Genomic DNA, 18,144 nt, shown 5'->3' with positions numbered 1-18,144 from the left:
TAGCAAAGGAAACCCTAACCTCACTCCTGCTGCTCCTCGCTGTATGTATAGACTGCAAGCGCACCTTCCTCCCCGTTTCCCGATACGAGTCAATGCGGTCTCCAAGTCATGTCATCTTTCCCTTATGTTCATGTACACACAAAACATTGACAGTGAGGAGGAGGGAGTCGGGGACGCGCCCGCAGATTTTCCTCCTTAGGAGCCCACGGGGGTTGCTCCCCCCCCCCGCGGAAGTCTTTAGCCCAGGAGCGCGCGGCGTTACTCTCCGGTGCGAGAGGCACTGTGCACGTGCACGTCGGAATTGCTCGCGGGTTCCGGGGTTACGCTCTGAAAAGCTTGTTCTGGAAGCTCGGCCAGTCGCAAGGCGAGGGTGTGTTTGTGTGTGTTGACTCTTAGCAGCCAGGCAACGTGGTTAGGGTCGCTTCCGCGCTGGGGGGGGGGACATTGGAGGGGGGCTCCGCTCCGCGTTGGATCCGCAACTCAGTCTGAAAACTAGGACCGGGGAGGAGAAGGGAACGGCCCGCTTTGCTGCCCCTCCTTCCGGCCGTATTGTTAACCCCGGAGTGCCCGACCGCAAGGGACGTGGAACCTGAGCGGAGGAGGGGACAAGGGCAGCTCCCCGCCCCTGACTCGGCACTTTCTGTGCTGCTGACTTGGGGCTTTCGGGGATCCCTGCCGCCGCTCCCCGGCGAATGCGTCGGCACTGGCTCTGCCCCCGCAAAAGGGCAGCGGGTTCACCCGGGCTGCGTGCGCGCGCCTCGCCCTGCCCTCTCCCCTCCAGGATGTGAGCAGGGTTCCAGGAATGAAGTTGAACCCGTTGGGCCGGTCCCCGCCTGGAGGCCCCGGAACCTCATTCCCTGGCGCTGAGCAGGCCGGACCCGGGAGCCACAACCTCTTCCCAACGGGCTGGCCCGGTGCCAGACCCAGCGGCTCCTTGTCCCGGGCTTCGTTGGGTGGGAAAGATGGGCAGCTCCAGGCAGGGAACTTTGAAGGGGCTGCTGTGTGCCATTTCACACACACACACACACACACACACACACACACACACACACTTTCTAATTGACCAAACAGCTCGTTTATGCTTCATGATAACTTGGCTTGTTAAAGCTTCTGGGGTCTCGCCCGTTTCTTCAGGAACTCCCGTGCTTTACCTTCTTATTTTGCCATCGCCACGCTCCCACTTTACAGGAGGAGAAACTGAGGCTGAGAAATCATGACTCACGCAAGGCTCCGTCACGCATTGCGCCGCACAGCAAACCCCTTCTTTGACGTGGGGCCTAGTTCTCAAGAACAGATGAGATGTAAACCTGTTTCCAGATAGTACTTTTCAGGTTTCAAGAAGGGGCTCACATGATGGAATGCTCACACGCTACTAAGTGTTGAAAGCTAGTGTGTTGGCAAGATCCCTTCCTTTCTCTGTACAGGGAATTTGCTGTGTGTAGGTGTAATTCAGTCATGTGACATGGCACCATCCTGACACCAGTTTACTATCTCATCTGCTGTGAGAAGTAGGGAGCCACAGTCAGCTTCACTTCCCTGGCAATAGTACCCCTATAATATATGCTTTTGCATACAAAGCTTGTTGCAAACATGCCTTGTATTTTTTAAACAAACAAACAAACACTTAAAGTATTTTATTTGTGTTGTTGTTTAGTCGTGTCCAACTCTTCGTGACCCCACGGACCAGAGCACACCAGGCACGCCTGTCTCCCACTGCCTCCCGTAGTTTGGTCAAACTCATGCTGGTAGCTTCAAGACTGGAGTACATTTTATTTGTACTCCACTCTTAATCCATGGCTAGGATTCCTGCTCCTTCAGGTTCATCATTCTATCTACTAGTGTTGGTGTCCAGTTTATGACGAACACCATGAACTTGGGTCTAGGGGGGAACTTGTGAGATCAGGAGGAGCAGGGCTTTGATGGTCCATTGCTAGAGATGAAAAAATATATAAGGGATACTTGGGTGGTTTGGTCTCTGTAGCCTCTGAAACTGGGTATTTCAGAATGAAAGAACTTTACAATAAGGGGTATTCCCTCAAATCATAAGACACCTAGCACCTCTAACCTCTTCTCTCTGCCCCTTTCTCTGGGGGCAAGAGCACTGGGAGAGTCAGTGGAGGAGGGGAGTTGAAGGATCTTCTGGAGCAACAGCCTCTGTCTCTGACATCAGACACTTCCTCTCACTCTCAACCACTTCCTGAGCAGCAGCGCATTATTTTCTGCTGGTCGACTGCAAAGCAGAGACCGGGCATGGGGGGAGGGAATACATGCTTGCAAGCACATGGCAAGGGAATGGAGGGTTGGTTTTGCTGCATAACCTCTCCTGATTTTCTACCCTGAAATGTAGAACTTGGAAATAAGAGTTCACTTGCACTCCAGTGCTCGCAGTCCCAGCCTCCCTCCCCCTCAGCAGCAGGAAGTCTGGAAGCTGGAGTTCTCTCTCGGCTCTGCTACCGACTCCCTTAGGTTCCTTGGGAAAGTCCCTGACACTCCCTAGCTCTTTTCCCCATTAGCTCAATAAGAATAACAATAAAAAAAATGCTTGGAACCACCCATTTGATCTCTGACACGTTTAGGGCAGGGAGGTTTTAATGATTTTATCATTAGGATCCTTAATGAACATGGCAGGATTCTAGGTTTTGAAGCGGAGGTGATGTACTAGGGACAACTGCCAGACCCTTTAGCCCTATAGCTCTTGGGTACCCAGGTGTTCAGTGCTTGCCTCCTAGAACTGTCTGGAAGAGGCGCAGGAAAACATTGGCAGAGGCTCTTGATTCTCAAGGTGGGGCGGGGGATTGCTGAGGGGAACCCATTCTTTGTGGTTCAAGGCTGGCTCTGACTCATACCTGGGCTAGAAGCTACTCTGCAAAGCTGACCTGACTAGAATACCCCTTCTGGATTGTCTGAACTGTCAACCTGTCCTCACATAACCTGTCTGGGCTTGTGGTTTGTCATGTTCTAACAAGGCTATGCCATCCCTTTCAAGTGTCCTACCCTGACTGAAGCGCATCCCTTTTTCTGACTGAGATTCTCACCATGTGTTTATGTTCTTCTCCATTTCTCTACCAGCATGTTTATCAGGCTGCTGGAGACTGTTGTGGTAGCAACCACAGAAACTACCAGCGAAACTCCTTCAGACATTGTAGGTTCCCTATATTTCTAGGCAGGATTGTGATTGTTAGAAAAATCTAACACGTTCTCTCAAATACCTGTGTCCCCCTAGTTTTTCCAAAAGCAGTTCCAATTTTACAGTGACTCACTTGTAAATGTCATCCCTGCTCTCTAGGGCCTTCTGATACAGGTTATCTGAATCACGACTTTGTGCCTGGGGAAGACATCTAGAACTGAGGATCAATAGAAGTGAGGGGAACTGACTTTGTCTAGAATATGTTTCCCAGCTGGGTTTGGGTGAACCTCTCCCTTTGGGGTAATACAGTGTGGGAAGGGATGGATGAGAGAAGAAATGGGGAGCCTTTGCCTCTTCATATGTTGTTGTGCTATAACTCCCAGCATTCCTGTTGTCTTGGGCTAATGGGAGTTAAGAGTCCAACAACATCTGGAGGGCCACAGCATCCCTGAATTAGAGCCAGCTTCAGTTTACTGGGCCATGTGAATCTTCTGAACCCGGAGATCAAAACACTGGGAGACAATAGGTGTGATTCTTTGGAGAGAGTTGTGATGTTTAGCAGTATTTTGTAAACATTTAGGGTTCAGTTCACTCATGGGAGGAGGAGATTTTCAAAAAAAAGAAAGAAAGCCCAATTGCTCTTTCCATCCCAGCCTGTGCCATCCCACGCAGCTGTCTCCCAGCTGTGTAAAGGAGTATATTTATAGGAAGGAGAAGTTGAGCAGGCCTTAAAGTCCCTAAAATTCATGGGTGTCGGTCAAGCAGAGGAAGAGAAAAAACAGGAGGAAGAAAAGAACATTCAGAACCAGGGATCCTCGCAACAGAATAAAATGACTTGCAGCAGCCCTTGCCTCCTAATTAATTAATTAACCCCAATTTAAAAAAAATTCTGGAGTAACTACTGTTCTCCTGGAACGTCACAATTAAAAATATGAATTGTACACACACACACACACACAGAGAGAGAGAGAGAGAGAGAGAGAGAGAGAGAGAGAGAGAAATGCTCTAAAAGTTGTATTACAGCTATTCTATATCTATCTGCCTATCTCTCTCTTAAAAACACATTTTTCAGCCAGCTCTTCAGCCAAAAGGGTTCCCAGAGCAGCTGACAAAGTTCACTAATAATTCATAATTAATTTACTGCAAATATGGGACACCCAAGGGGAAATAATGTGTATTAAATCTGATCTTGAACATGAGAGTTGTCGATCCACCCTTGGATTCTTGCCATAGCCTAGCAAAAAACCAGTGCTACAGTTTTCATCTATCTGGTTTTAAATTTCTAAAAGGAGGTGATGGCATTCATGCCTATCTGGAAGTCTTCCTACCCCCACCCCTGTACTCTTTATCACAGATACCCAACATCTGGTTGTGCTTACAAATGCTGCAATGAGATATTCTATAGCTATGTGCTCCAAACAAAGCCAGGGCTTTGGCACTGGAAACAGGTTCCCAAGCTAAGCCCTAATAAATCTTGTTATCCTTTCACTCCTTCTTTTGGTTAAAGCTTTGGTGTTACGTGCACTTGGAAAAGTTCTCCATTTAACACCTTCAAGGAGTAACCCCCATTCAACACAATGGGACATTTCCAAGTAAACATGGTCAGGATTGTGCTGTAAAAGAAAAGGGAGGCTTGTAGAAGCAACAAAGCAACAGGAAGGGAAGTCCTCAGTTCCTGGGGGTTGGGAGGAATTGGCACCCTGCCTTAAAAATGCAGAGCAGAAAATCTTTAATAAAAACCATTTTTTAAACATGCAGAGCAGAACAGATGGACATGGCAAGCCCAGGACACTGGGCTCTCAAGCATGGAAGTCAAAACTTGAGATAAAATAGAGGTTTGGGGTGGAGAGGCATACAAATATTAAAAGAACTGGGTTGTGGTTGGTGCTTCAAAGCAATAGTAAGAAGTAGAGACGAGGTTGGAAATACAAGATTTTAAAATTTTATTGTCAATTTCTGGGCTATGCCAATTAATGAGCCTCACATTCAAACACACCATTCACATACACTGGTACCTCAAGTTACAAACTCCGCTAACCTGGAAGTAGTACCTCGGGTTAAGAACTTTGCCCCAGAATGAGAACAGAAATCATGCAGCGGCAGCAGGAGGCCTGATTAGCTAAAGTGGTATTTCAGGTTAAGAATGGTTTCAGGTTAAGAATGGACCTTCAGAATGAATTTTCATAACCAGAGTTACCACTGTACTCAGACTTAAAAGTGATAAGAATGATGAGAACTTATCTGCACCCAGAAGCTCACACAAGCTATTTCTGACCCTTTCTGCTGATAGTTCAACTCCTTAGCAGTTGGAGTGTTCTTGACTATTCTGTGACACTTCCGTTAACTCAGCCAATAGCAAAGGGGGCTAAATGCTTTGACATCCTTGCTTTTGTGACATCACTGCAATTCAGACACGGCTATGCAGTTCTAAACGACAGCAACCTAGGTACATACTGTAAATGTTCATCTTGGGGGGGGGCAGACTCCTTGTGTCTTGGGGAAGGAGTTGGCAGGTGTGGGGTGCATAACAAAATGAGGATAAAGAATTTGGTGGCTAAGCAGATTATAGGAAGCCGCAGTGCAAAACAGTGGGGAACCACTGGTGTAGGGGATGGTGGTAGGACTGCATGGGACTCAGTTCAGGCTTGAGGGTTTACCTTTTATAGTGTTTGTTTCCCCTATAATTAGCCAACTGTTCTTGTGCATTGAGAAAGCTCCAGGTGTGGCCAGTTAAAGGGCTTTAAGTGCTGACTCAGGCTTTGCCACCCCCTCCCCCTTTCTGTCCCCGAGATGCACTGGTCTGGCCAGTCTGGGTGCCAGGCCTCCTATTGTAGCAAAGCTTGGAGACGACGCCAACCTGGCGCCGTGCTCTGCCCAGCCCTGGCTAGCCCTGTCCCAGATGCTCCTGCAGGGGCAGGTTTCTCCAGGGTGGAACGTGCCTGTGTGGAGTGAGGCTGGGCTGGAGACCTGGCGAGATGGATCCTCCTCTAGGGAAGTATTTAGCATACCCACCGGCTTCTCTCAGCACCTTGGTAGTGTGAGTTGCCTCCCAGTGAACAAGCTGTGAAGGCCCATTCCCTTTGGACCTGACCAGCATCCCTAAACGGCTTTGTCAGTGAGCTTATGCTCACATCTGTCAGCAGGTCTTCATTCTGCTCTGCAGTCTGCCTGTGCTGAGATCTCACGCCTTTAACAACAGAGGCTACAGGCAAACATTCAGCAAGGGAAGCTTCCCCACTGTTGGATCACATTGCTAGGTGAAGCCGCACCTCCGGAAGCTGTTAAAGGCACAGGGTCCTGTTAAAAAGAATGACAGTAAACAAACATTTGTGATTGTGACATAAGAAATATCTTTGATTATGAAACCACAATATAATTTATGATTAATTACATCTAACTATAATTTTTTTAAACTGTATTTTTTATTAAAGATTTCTTGGTTTACAAAAGTATGTGCAATGTCTCTTTTTTCAAGCTACATTTTCTACAGATCAGTTTCATTTGCTGAGACGTTAGTGTTACATTAGAAAGAAGAGGGGGAAAGAGGTGGAGGGGGCCACGGTTAGTGGAGTTGGGTGGCTCGCCAAGTGATTTGGGGCCAGTTTTCATTCTTGGCCTGGCCTACCTCATAGGGTTGTAGTGAGAATAGAATGGGGAGTAGCAGTACTGTGGACACCACCTTGAGTTCCTTGGAGGAAAGGTGAGATACAAATGTAATAATGAATGAATGAATAGCCCACCTTGCCTCCAAAGAGCATACGTGATCCTTCCCCTTGCCCATTTTTTGTTGTCACAACAGCCCTGAGAGGAAGGTTAAGCCAAGACATAGTGACTGTCCTGGGGTCGCCTGGTGAGTTTCATGGCTGGGTGGGGTGGGGTGGTGGATTTGAATCCTAGCATTATAGATCCCAATCCCACACTCTTATCACTGCAACACACTGGCTGTCATATTGTACCTTTTCTGCATTGCATGTGCGCAATGTTTCCCCCCTCTGCTTTAGGGATGACTCCTTCTTCCCTGATTTACTGCATTGGACTTACCTGCAACCTACTGATAGCGCCAAAGCTACCATGTACAAATGTAGGCGTTAAACAGGCAGTATGAACAATACAGGAATTAAAGAATGTTTACAAAAAAGAAAAGAATGACAGTAGCCTTGTATGTTCAAACAACTGCCTTACTACATTGTTTGCTCGTGCATGTGTGGGTTTGCCAATCCCACCCCGCCCCCGGGACAGAGCTCCTATGCCTTTAATAGATGCATGGCAGATAGAAATTATTGTCTTCCAGTGAAGACTTGGAACCTCATGAGAATGTGGTAGGACCCTAGAGATCCTCCACTCCAGTTTCTACATCATGGTTTCCTAAACTTGGGTCTCCAGCTGTTGTTGGACTACAACTCCCATCATCCCTAGCTAGCAGAACCATTGGTCAAGGATGGTGGGTATTGTAGTCCAAAAACAGCTAGAGACCCAAGTTAGGGAAACCCTGTTCTACGCCCCCTTCAGTACTGCCCCCTCCACCTAAAATGTGCTTTTAAAATTCTGGATAAATCACAGGAGGATGTTGGGGGGGTAGGTTCCGTTCTGCCTACCGCCCAGTTTGAAGGGCTGGTGGGAATGGCTCTTGCAACATGAACCCATGCCTCATTGCTGTGTGAGTCAAGCACAGGCAGGGCCAGACCTATTGTAAGCCATAGTAAGGTGGCTGTGTCAAGTGGCTGAGAGGGGTGGGGGAAGCACCACCAAATGTCCTCTGCACTATGATTGCATGGCATGATCCAAGCAATATGAGGTTTCCAGATCCCGGGTGAAATACTAAATCCTTCTATGCCAGTTACTCTCAGCTATTTAATAATAGTGGGAAGAAGTTTTTATCTCCGAGAAGTATTGCATTATTGATACGAGCCTAGAGTCCTTAGCAGCATGAGTCTGTGTGAGTGGCTGTTCTTCTTTCTCTCCTGCAAAGACACTGTTGCTTGGCTCACCCTGCTTCTCAGGACTTTCTTGGGATAATTCCAAATATCCCATTTATTGACTGGCTTGGAAATCATCTTGATGATAGATGATACATATATTTTGTATGGCTGACTTGTATTTGGTATGTCCCCCCCTCCTTTTTGTAAATATATGTTCAGTCGCTTCAGCTTTTGTTGCCACTGACAGCTGTCGAAGGGGATCAGATAGAATTTGGCAGGACATGTTGGAGATGGCAGAGCTGGATTGCATTGTTCAGGTTCAGCAGGCAATTTTCATATCAACACATTTGTGGATTTGAAGGCGGCCGCAGAAATAATGAGCCAATCTTGGAGGACGAGATCTTGATCCTGGAGTCTCACACTCAAGTTTGGCCATTTGCAGATTCCCCATTGAAATCTTTGTGCCAGGGAAAGGAGGAGTGTTGGAAGCTATGGAGCTGCAGCTGCAACTGTTATCTTCTAAGAGCGCAATACACAGTTTAATCATGGAAGAGTATTTTCCTGACAACACTAAGTTCTAGAAACCTAGATGCTTTAAAAATAAAATAAAACCCCAGGTGTCCTATCTATTTAATCAGAAGAGAAGTGCCATGAATGAAAGAGACGGGTGAGGAAAGCTTACATTCTGGCAATGGGACTATACTGTTAACACTTGGGATCTATCTATCTCATATACAGCATCCCACTGAAACCACTTAAAAACTCCTCAGCAGGAAGAAAAACAAGCATGCATTCTCATATAGACTTTGGGTGGAGGGCTTCCCACAAACAGGTTTTCATTTTTCTCTGCCTCGAAAGTATCCCACTTGCTTTTTTAGGGGGAAGGGCAGAGGCATGCATTGCTGCACAGGCTGAGTAGGAGGCAGACGGGCACAGCCCTGGGATGGGCAGAGACACGAAATGCCAGGATTAGAAACTCCCTGCCCTTGGCACTAATCCCTAACTGTTCAGAGAAGCCATAGCTTGGCCAAGCCCCTTCTTCAACCACCCACCCACCCACCCTCCTCCTACCCTGAGTCTCTGGACACAGTGGTTTGGGTTTTTTTTGTATGTTATGTGGGGAGGGGCATATGCAGATCTGTAAAGAAATGGCTTGAGGTGGTTGGAGTCAAACAGAGCCAAAAAGAACCAGGCTGAGATTGGGTTGGAAAAGCTGTATCTGGCTGATGGAGAGGGACATAGAAAGGAGGTGCAGAAACCAGCACTGGATGAGCAGTGGGGTCTACTGATTAGAGAGAGCTAGAGAACAAAGGAACATTTCTTACATTTGGCTTCGGATTTCTGAGCCTGGTTGAAAATTGAGAACTAGGATCCTGTGGAGTGAGTTGGGTCTGGTTTTGAGCAAATTGGAACCAGCTTAATATCCATCTTTCAGATTTCCAGCTGGCTGGCAACGTCAAGGTAGCATGCTGCTGGCTACACCCAGTGCCGCGAGTACATTCTTCTGGGACTCTGTGCCCTGTGGCCAGGCCTGGCTCTGTTACAGCCTCTCCCCTGATAAGAGCCCTACCTCTGTCTCTGTTTTTATGACTGTCTGGCGTTTAGTCCAGACCAGGTTTGTTTATTTCTGTCAGAGACCGTTCAAGTGGGAGTCTCCATATGCATGTCCCATTTGGAGAGGGCAGCTAAGGGCTGCTGGCTGTGCTGGAGCCCGTGCGTGAGCACAGTTGATCCTTTTGTAGTGCATTCATCCATGTACAGGTGCCAGCCATAACCTTCCCCATTTCAGACACTCCCCAAAGGCAGAAGAGGCTGCTACATTCCTCTCTCCCTCTGACAGCACATGAGCATCTGTGTAGAGGCTGCTCTGTTACAGTAATTGTGGAATAAAAACTCCTCTCTCTCCAGTTCTGAACTTTCAGTCTTCCAAGCTGGGGTTGCAGGCATGTGTTAGTTGCATTGTGGGTAAAAACACACACCCTGCTGTTTTGCAGCTGTTTGCCAGCAACATAAGTCTTCAGTTGATCTCTGTGTTTTTTATTTTCTTTCTAAAAGTGGATTCAAATCCCTACATCACTCATAAGGTCATACTGGAAAAACCACCATTTTACTACACAGTGTCTGATTAACTGTGCAGTCTTATGCATTATATTCAATGGGATTTACTCCCAGGTTAAGTGTATATGGCAGTGAAGGGTTACCTGCAGCCTTAGCTTAATTTTACATGAGTAACAAGGAAGGAAAGCGGGGGGGGGGGGGGAGAGAAGGAGAACTTGGCCTGCTTTTGGCTCAGGTCCCAACAAGATTAGTGTTCGGCCAGCAGCAACAATGACTGAAGTGGAGTACCTGGCCTTTTTGAACAGAGAGCTTAGCTGGAGGCGAGTGCTTGCCTTGTGTTTGGGAGACACCACTCCCTGCTGTCCAAAGAACAGTGTGTTAGGGCAATTCGGTTCAGACAGGACACAGCATCCACATGTAACAAAGGCTGGGAGGGGGGCAGGAGTGAGAGCCAAGGGTGAGTCACAGCATTTCAACTGTATAGCATTGTTGCCCCCTTCTCTAGTTTACATGTGTGGGGTGCCTGGCCCCCCTTGTGGTTGGCGTGGAGCATGGGTTGCTGCTGGGTGTGTCTGGAGTTCCAAAGTGACCTGCCTGTTGAGTCCTAGGCTGGAAAGCGCTATCAAAGTGCTCAGGTTCCTTTCTGTGTTCTGGTGCTGGCGTTATATTCCAGTTATCATCAGGGAATGTTCTATCCTCGCTTGGGGATTCATCCTAGCTGAGGTAAAATGTCACTTGGGACAAGATATAGATATAAAAAAACGACGGGGGAAGTATATTCACAATATATGCTTTCTTACAGTAAAGTTAAAGGAAAGCTATTTCAGGATCAAAAAGCTACATGGGTATTTCCAGTAGTCACTTAAAGTTTCTTCTGGATTTTGTTCTTTGTGTAGAAGGATTTTGAGGGTTCTGCTATGGCTGTTCATTGGCACCTGCTGTGCCTCTCTGGATGGCAGAGCTGTCCCAGTCCTGATTATTTCCCCTTCCTCTTTGGATAATTCAGCGGGGGCGGAGGTGGGTGTTATATTTAGTGCTTCCTATCCAATGATCCCAAAGGGCTTTCCACAGATGGGGAAGCTGAGGCCACAGTGGGGAAGTGAGTCACTCAGCTTCAGATGCTGAATCAGTAATAGGCCCAGGAATAGAACCCAAGAGTCCTGACACCAAACTCCTCCCAAAATCTGGACGGTCTCATTCCTTTATCAGAGATTGCAAATGTTTTAATCTGTTCCTAAGTGTGGTTTTCCGTTTTCAGAAGGAAGTCTCAAATGGGGCTCGCTCACAAGTAAGCCTGCATGAGATTGCTTAAGGCTGTGTTCCTCTGTCTGCTTACCTTGTAGTAGCTCCAACTATACAAAGTGGAGCTTACTGAGTAAACAAACATAGCATTGAACTGCATGCAAGCATACATTAAAGTCTAGCTGAATTTGGTTTTTATGATGCATGCTTTGAATCCTACAGATTTAAATGGGGGTTGGGGTCTCTTAGGCTGTATTGTAGGCATCTGTCTGTCCTGGGACTGCACCACTGGAAGAGAAGTCAAACCATTGCATTAGAAGCACTGAAGTGACCTCCCCAGGGTACAAACCTGGGCAGTGTGTATGGAGGTCCTGGACTGCCCAGATAACAGAACCCCAGTCTTGGCCTCACTGATGTGATCCGAAGGAAAGCAGAGCAATCCATTTTGCACCAGCTTGGCTGCAGGAGTTGCTGGAAGGAAGTATACAAGGTGCCATCCAACTGTCTTAAGGACTCCTCTCCAGATTTATGCAGGGTTTACTCATCCTTTTCTTCTCCTGTAGATATCCTGCATACCATACATTTAAAGCGCACAACTTTCCCCAATGAATCCTGGGAATTGTAGCTCTCTTGGTATAAACTACAGTTCTCAGGATTCTGGGGCGGGGGTGGGCTCTTTAAATGTGTGGACACAACCATAGAGTTATTATACCAACTCATTAAGGACTGGGAGACAACCATACATTGAACTTAATAGGACCTACTTCTGAGCAAACACATTTAGGGCCAAACTAAAGGAGTGGTCCTATTCTTAGGGTTGTATCCAACTGAGTTCTGCTTAGAGGAGATCCATTGCAGCTTTTGAAGTTAGTCACGCCCATTAATTTCAATGGGTAGGACCAGACTGGAATAGAGCCCTTAAATGTTTACCTGATAGTAAAGCCAATGGAACTCAATGGGTCTGTCTTCTGAGTAGATATGCATGGTTCCTATAGGGATAAAGAGTTCTTGAGTTAACTCAGGCCCAGCCACTTTACAGCTTTCAAGTTCAGAGTCATCCCTTTCAATTGTGCCTTGGATAATTGTGGACTATTATACCAAGAACCACTACTTTTCGATAGAAAAAAGGTTTGAGTGAGTAATGATAAGCCATCCCAATGGCTCAGTCAGGGATGCCAATAGGATTTTCTAGGCCAGTGTTTCCCAAACGTTTTTGGGCAACGGCACACCTGCTTACCGGAAAAAAATCTCGCGGCACACCACCATTAAAGCCCCGCCCCGTGACGTCAGCGCGCAGCGTCACGCCGGGAGGGACGCACAAAAGTGAACGTTTTTTCCCTCCCCCTTGCCGGGGTGGGAGGAGGCAGCAGAGCGAGGGCAGCTGAGGCGGCGGCGGCAGCTGAGGCGGCGGCGGCTGCGATAGCGGGCGGAGGAGGAGCCGTCGCCGGGAGTTGCTGCTGCTGCTGTTGCTGCTGCTGCCTGGACATGCCGGCCTCCTCCTCCTCCGCTGTCTCGCGCAAAAGGCTCGGCACCACCACCGCGGAGCCGCCCCGGCTCGACGCGGATCCTCGCCGCCGCCGCCTCTCGCCGCCGCCTCTCACCCGCCTCCCTCCCACGGCACACCAGCCGGTGTCTCACGGCACAGTAGTGTGCCGCGGAACACCGGTTGGGAAACACTGTTCTAGGCCAAGCACACTAGATGAGGATTCAGACCAGGGCCAGATTTACGGTAGGTTTGATGAGCCCCTAAGCTACTGAAGGTAATTGGGCCCTTTATATGTTCAGCTGCCCTTTGTCAACAACAAATTGTCACTGTTTTTTATGTTGAATATATGCTATATGGTAATTTATGGACCTAATAGGTATCTAAAGCCATTTGCACATAACAAAATATGTATTTTATCAAAGTAATTGTTGAACTGAAATACAATTAAGAAGAAGTATATTAATAGCAAACCAGTGATACTTTAGGGAGCAGGCTAGCAGGCAGGGCCCATTACTTACATCATAGGAGCCTACATAACACAAAACAAAACACTGTTGCTGTATGTAGGTTTTATTTTATTTGTTTTTTATCTTATATTTTGGAAATGTAAATCCAGTGTTTTTCCTTTAATTTTTTTGGGGGCCCCCAAGAGAGTAAGGCCCTAAGCTATAGCTTGTTTAGTCTATACGTAAATCCGGCACTGATTGAGACCTCTGGCCCAGTTGTGAAAGAGGATACAAATTTGCATAACATTTTCACATGCTTCCTGTGTATGGCAGCTTGCATCCTCCTTTCCAAGTGGGGTGGAGAGCTCAAAAATGAAAAAGGGGCCATGTGGAACTGAAAAGATGTCTGATAGACAGAATGTAATCAGGTGAAACTTTCCCCATCATTTTATTTTGATACTGGAAAAAAACAACCTGTTGGATTCCTGCCTGCCACACAGCTCTAAAATGCAGAAGAGCCCTGCGCTCCCCTAGTGCGAACCCTAAAGCGTACAAACAATTCAAGTTTGATGAGTTGTACACCAGCTATGTTACTGTATCTTTTTTCCACCAATTGTTACTGGGCTGGCAATACCACATTCAGTCCAAAACCAGGTATACTTCTGATGGCAGTTAGGAGGGGCCAAGAGGAGGTTAAAAGAGATTTAACATTTACAGTAATCAAAAGTTCAGGTGCCCATGCTTCTATAAATTCCAGATTAAATTGTCAAAAAGCATGTAGTGTATTCTAAGAGCATTTGTTGTGATTATTTTTTATACCTCATAATCACTACACTTGAGATTACAGCACAGGTCAAACAGCCACTCTTTTCTCTCTCCCTTTTTCCTTTAAGTAAAAAGGATTTAAGTTTTTAACATGAAATATCCACAGTGGTACCTCGGGTTAAGAACTTAATTCGTTCTGGAGGTCCGTTCTTAACCTGAAACTGTTCTTAACCTGAGGTACCACTTTAGCTAATGGGGCCTCCCACTGCCGCCCCTGCGCGATTTCTGTTTTCATCCTGAAGCAAAGTTCTTAACCCGAGGTACTATTTCTGGGTTAGCGGAGTCTGTAACCTGAAGCGTCTGTAACCCGAGGTACCACTGTATTTTAGTGTTATACCAGCATCAATAATCCATCCCCAGGAATCATAGAATCATAGAATCATAGAGTTGGAAGAGACCACAAGGGCCATCGAGTCCAACCCCCTGCCAAGCAGGAAACACCATCAGAGCACTCCTGACATATGGTTGTCAAGCCTCTGCTTAAAGACCTCCAAAGAAGGAGACTCCACCACACTCCTTGGCAGCAAATTCCACTGTTGAACAGCTCTTACTGTCAGGAAGTTCTTCCTAATGTTTAGGTGGAATCTTCTTTCTTGTAGTTTGAATCCATTGCACCGTGTCCGCTTCTCTGGAGCAGCAGAAAACAACCTTTCTCCCTCCTCTATGTGACATCCTTTTATATATTTGAACATGGCTATCATATCACCCCTTAACCTCCTCTTCTCCAGGCTAAACATGCCCAGCTCCCTTAGCCGTTCCTCATGGCTCCATGAGGAATCATAGAATCCCTCCATGGCTGTAAAGTAACAAACTACCCCTACCCAACATGTTGTTCCTACAATCACCTTATCCCCCCACAAAACCCCTGCATTTCCTAGAATTGAAAACAAACCCATTATATCAAGAGACAGGATAACAACACTAGACTACACTGCAGGGTTGCCATATCCTGCTGTCTTTCTCATCACCCCCACCCCAGCAATATTAATACAGCAGCACTGGGTTACTCTGCAGGGCTGATATAACCCATGTTTTCTCAGCCATAATAGCCACAATCCTGCCATACAGATATACTAATGATGGGTTTTATTTTTATTTGCACTAGGAGAGTAATTTTAAAATAATATTTACTCAGAAAGCGCACGCACACACACATAAATAGTTTTTAAGAGTGAAAAAGCTTTGCTGCTTTTTTGTTTTTGGATGGACATGCACAGCTATATTTAACTCTTGGATTTCTCAATTATTTTTTTCTGGGCAACAGTCGCTTCTCTACCAGGGAAGATGGAAAAATACAGTTTCAGAATGAACCAGGAAGTGTCTTCTCCATTGTCTGGATAATGGATGTCCTGGGTCATTTTTGAAGTCATTTTTGGACTTTCTTCAAGCTTGTATTAGTCTAAATTTCTCTCTATCACTAGTCAATCACATCTCTGACTTCACCCATTGGCTAAAAACACTGAGAGATGAGAGCAGGCTTTTTCCTCATAGTGCAGTCGTTTTGAATGGCGCCTGTAAATTTTGCTTCACAGTGTTTGTTCCAAAATGCTGAGAGGCTAACTTTTAAAAAGAAAAGAAAACTCGGCTTCAGGCCGCACCCTCTGGCTCTGCTCCTGGTACAAATGTACCACCTGTACCCTTATCTTGGTGGCCATAGGTTAAATGGAGCCATGTAGCAGAGTACAAATGGCAAAATAAAGAACCAAATTCCAATTCTTTGAAAAGCTGTGGAATGACTTACTGGTGAAACATAATCAATCACAAAATATATAATGCATAGTTAGTTTTTAGGCTGTCGTCTTAAGTGCATTGTAGAGCCATTCCTATCGATTGTAATTTTAAAAGGCTTGAAGCCCTAATGAAGAGCAATTTAGCAATGTAATTAATGTACTGAATGCCAGATTAGCACACAAATGAAGTTGACAAGTTAACCTATACTCGGTCACTAACGCAGAAAAAGTTCAACTGCGGTTTTGTCTTGCATGCATTGGCTTGAGTCCAGCTCCTCTGAAAGCAGCGGGTGTTTGGCCACTGACTGCAATGGGAGAGGAATTGTGCCTTTCCTTTGGAGAGCTCAGGGAGAAGACGGAATCTGTAACTTGGGTGTGATGGTACAAAAGTGCTGGGTTGACATTTGATTCAAGCATTCATTGCAGTATTTGAAATAGGTTGCTTCTGAGAATCTCATTATTAAAAACCTGAGAGGAAAACAGAAGAGAAACCCATACTGCTTGGAAAACTGCCACTAACCAAACCTCCTCAGATCCGCACTGCTACTCAGCCACCCACATTTCATCATTTTAATTGTGCTCCCTCCTGCCCTTATTGATTGTGCATTCAGACAGACAGCTCTAGCACATTCATGTGGTAAGTTCAGATAGACATTTTTACCAAACCTGATGTAATCTCCAAAAGTGCACAAATATAAAATGCAGTTAAATGATGATGCCACTTCATTCATCCACCTTCCCCCCCCGCCCCCAAATATCTCCATGCCAACAATACCAAGCAACCAGTTGTGCGGCTGCATAATCTGCGCAGGTCCAGCTTGCCCCTTGTGTGGAAAAGAGGTTTCAGGGGATTCAAGGGTGCACGAAAGGTCCCAAAAGCTAAGGCTGGGATCTAGCATGAGGAGCTGTCCAAGGTTAGATTTGCCCAGGATGTTGGGAGACCCTTTCAGGAAAAAGGAATTCTAAACATCATTCCCACTCATAGGACTCTTCAGGAGTGAAATAGCTATGCACACTATAAAAAAAAGCAGAATCCTTGGGTCAACAGTGCAGTATTTCAATGACTCCAACTTTTTTAGTAGGTATTGCAGCTCTTCCTGGATCCTTACCTTGAGCTGTTCCAGCCTCTTTTCCTGTTCCTGATTTCCTTTGCCCCACCTTCTTTGTTCCAGTTCTTCATGTACTTTGGACTGTATTATTGGTTATGATCTGTGTTTTGGCCTTAAACTCAGACTCCACTCTGGGTTTCTTGGAGTGTTTTCCTCAGCCTGGACTGTTGCGCTAGCCTTGATTTATAGAAATGTACCTCCAAACCAATACAGCCTTGACAAGTGGAGCCTGAAATCCCAAAGCGTGTGAACCCTACACATTATAAAGACTATATCAGTGCTTCATCCAGTCTCCCTTTTGGCCCCTAATTTCTCCCTCTGCCTCAAACCACTCCTCTTCCCCCCCCGACCCCCCCCCTCCGCAAAGCACTATTTGATGCCCTGTAACACTTTTTTACAATTGTATCACACTGTGGATCAGTAATCTTTTATTCCTGTGCTTTACAAGATAAAGAACAGCTCAAAACAAAACCCAGAGAGTACAATCTTAGTCATATAGAAAATGCATAGTCCTTACCTTTTATTTGTACTCAGTTTATATGTGGTTCTAAGGAAATTACCACATTTGTCCCTATTGACCCTTTGAATAGGGCTTTTTGAATGCTTTTGTTTTATTAGAAATGCAGAAAAGTTAAATTATACTTCTGCATGGATGACCCTCGGGGTCCCTTCAAACTACGAATCTATGATTCTATGTCACGAACCACTATCCTGGGGTTTCTGCTGAATGGGGTCATAATTAAAAATGGTTCCAAATTATGAGAAAAATAGCAATGTATTTTAGAACTGCAAAGGACCTGATGTGGCGTCACTAGTTGGATATTTCTGACTTTTATTGGTAAGCGGCAGAAGAGTTCCTTTGCATGCTGTGCTGCCTGTCTCTTTCTCCCTGCCCTCGTTATGCAAGCTCTCCAAGGCCGGGAACCTTTTAAACGCTTGCTATGCAAGGGTGTGTTGCCTGCCGCACCCTAACCTTCACCCTCCCGCATGATGCCCGAGTTAAGCAGGCAAACAAAGGCAGCGATTAATGGGCAATGCCAGGGGCTGGCACTTCCTCCTGTGGTGCCTGGAAGGAGGAGAGCAGGATCCAGGGCTGACCTTCATCCCAGCCAGATGGAATCTGCTACATTTCCCCACTGTGGCAAAGGACTCCTGGATCACCTCCTTCATCACATATGATTTCTGTATTAGCTACTCACCTG

The 18,144-nt window shown here is 46.3% G+C and overlaps 2 long non-coding RNA genes across 2 annotated transcripts in view; one reads left to right on the top strand and one right to left on the bottom strand.

The window, feature by feature from the left end:
* Nucleotides 1–18,144, top strand: part of LOC308579476 — a 52,986-nt gene that overhangs the window by 17,409 nt on the left and 17,433 nt on the right. The gene's annotated exons all lie outside the window — the stretch shown is intronic.
* Nucleotides 1,792–17,347, bottom strand: LOC308579480. Its single transcript, XR_014004495.1, has 3 exons — nt 16,943–17,347; nt 12,277–12,335; nt 1,792–6,424 (listed from the first exon to the last, which is right to left on the bottom strand). It is a non-coding gene; the product is annotated as an uncharacterized lncRNA (long non-coding RNA).

Source organism: Podarcis bocagei (assembly GCF_964188305.1).
Source record: "Podarcis bocagei genome assembly, chromosome: 2".
Classification (NCBI taxonomy): domain Eukaryota; kingdom Metazoa; phylum Chordata; class Lepidosauria; order Squamata; family Lacertidae; genus Podarcis; species Podarcis bocagei.
Note: the sequence above shows the minus strand (reverse complement) of the source record. Positions and strands in the feature narration are given on the sequence as shown.